Below are 2,447 nucleotides of genomic sequence, written 5' to 3' on the forward strand. Positions count from 1 at the left end.
TTGAGTGGTAGGAAAGTGGGATCTTGCAGCTCTTCAGGTTACGTCGCAGGGTTCCGTCTCGCAGTGTTCGGGAAATTTTTAAAACCAAAACAGACACAAATCCTTTTACCTTAAACGAATTCCAACAAACTATAAAACACACTCGGCATTAGCCTTTTGGCACCAAATCAAAATAGTCATTATCCTTTTCCCTTTGAACATAAACCTATATTGTTCCTTTTTAATCAAAGAGTAAATCTTTCAAGTTGCATCAAGATGTACAGTATTATAAGGGCTTGAAAGATGTAGAACCTTACCGAGAATATTCAATTACAAAAAGGGATGATATGGTAGAAAAACTACTAAACAAAAGATTACAAAAGTAAATACAACATACTTATCAAATTAATGATGATATTCCATTTGCGCAAAAAAGATGCCTATGCACTTTGCTTTTCCAAATCTCCATGGCCTCAACAAAATCCATTGTCTCTTCCCCTTCGATTGCAATCTTCAACAAGGCATCCAAGCTATTGATTTCCATCCTGTTACGCCACTTTGTTTTGATTTTTGTTTGAGAGTTGAGACCTCGTTCACACATGGCAATGCTACAACATTGCACTAGAGCAACCTTGGCAACACACAATACATTAGGATATGTTTCACTCCACATTTCATTACTTGCCAAAATTGATGTCAATTCCACCAAATTCATTCTTGCCCAATCCACAGTTGCTTGGCATTTAAACATTCTAAAGTCTTTCTTGAATGATTCTCCATCAATAATAGGAGAAAACATTTTACCATTGACAACTTTTGACACTCCATAGAATGAAGCAATGGTGTCACATTCTGTATTGCCAAAATCTTTGAGCAACTTCTCATGAGTGGGGTGTTGAGCTGAACGAGAATTTTAATGCAACTCAACACAGAGTTGTCTACAAACCTCTTTTCCAAATTGTCACATATTTTCTTTGGAAAAATAAATTGAAAAGTTAAGGCATTATGCAAGTCCACACCATCAAGATCACGTTTGATTTGTTGTCCATAGAACATATCACCTTTTAAGGATGAGCACAATGCATGAAAAAATCCATCTTCAGGTCCATAATCAGGCATTATGGGATAACCTCCTATGCCTAGTTGAGAGGCATTCATATCTATCACCCTTTCTTCAATAAACTCCTCTTGGATACATAGAATAGTATTTCTTACCACCCCTTGGATGGTGGTCACGTCTACATAATCCTTTTGAAACTTTTGACTCAAAGTAGTCAATTTTCCCAAAATATCTGCAAGAAAGTGCATGGCATACATACATTCAAATGTACTCAACATTGCATATAGATCCAGACGCTCTTCCTTCAAAATTACCAACAATAAGGCATCCATTGATTTGCACATCCTTGTCGAAGCAATTATGGCGACTTAACCATTTGATTTCATAAATGCATTGCATTTTTATTGTTTCGCAATCCATCTCTTCTTGAAGAGCTTTCAACCCTTCCATTCTATTGGAACTACTAGAAAAGTAGTTTGCAATTGCATTTACCAATTCATCAATATTTTTAGCATAGAGAAGTTTTTTAGAAACATCTGATGTTGCTAAATTTGTGTGATGGGCTACAAAATGAACGAAAATTAACATAGGATTTAACGTTTTAAGAAGTGTGGCAGCACCTCTCTTTCTTCCAATCATAGTTGCACAACCATCTGATCCAAATGCTAGCAACTTTGTTAAATCTAAATCAAATTCATCCAAAATGGCATTGTACACACCTTGAGCTGTACTATCATTAGAACGAACCATTCCATAAAATGTTGTTTGAGGTACACATCCTGCTTCTAAGTAGGAAAGATATAGGATCATGTGATGGTGTGTGGATATATCGGTGGATTCATCCACCATTACTCCAAATCATGGACTCAACTTCACCTTTGTGAGTGTGTTATCCATGATACATTTTGAAATGAAAAATATCATATTCGCACAACTTTTGTCATCATTATATAAACTTGTCAAGCATTTTGCATCCACATCTTTTAAAAGCTCTAGTAAAGATGGAAAAAGTGCAAATGACAAGTTATTTTAGCAATGAAGTATGCACTTTTAAACAAAGCAAGCAAGGCATCATCTTGTGACTCATGCATTTTTCTCATTCCTTGTTCCATTGCTGAATGACCAAACAACTCGCATTCCTTGCATCTTGATGGCATTGTGTTCTTGCATGTGATCTCAAATTACTAGTTTTGAAGTTTCTTGACCCTTCCTTGTTGGCATAAGCACTTTTTGCATGAGGGAAATCCAAACAATATGAACAAAACAATCTCACTTTATCATTGATATATTAACCATTTGAAAGTAGATAACCAATTATCTTGCCACAATTTTCTGCACTCAATTTTCCTTTGTTCTTCAGAACCATGCACAATATCATCTTCACATTCATTATCACTAATGACAATTT

General features: G+C 35.5%; 1 pseudogene; it reads right to left on the bottom strand.

The window, feature by feature from the left end:
* Positions 1-287: 287 nt before the first annotated feature.
* LOC147636627 (uncharacterized) lies at positions 288-2,151 on the bottom strand (annotated as a pseudogene).
* Between the last annotated feature and the right edge of the window lie 296 nt (positions 2,152-2,447).

The sequence above is a fragment of the Cibotium barometz genome, chromosome 7 (assembly GCF_041138505.1).
Source record: "Cibotium barometz isolate CiBa-2024 chromosome 7, ASM4113850v1, whole genome shotgun sequence".
NCBI classification, from domain to species: Eukaryota; Viridiplantae; Streptophyta; class Polypodiopsida; order Cyatheales; family Cibotiaceae; genus Cibotium; species Cibotium barometz.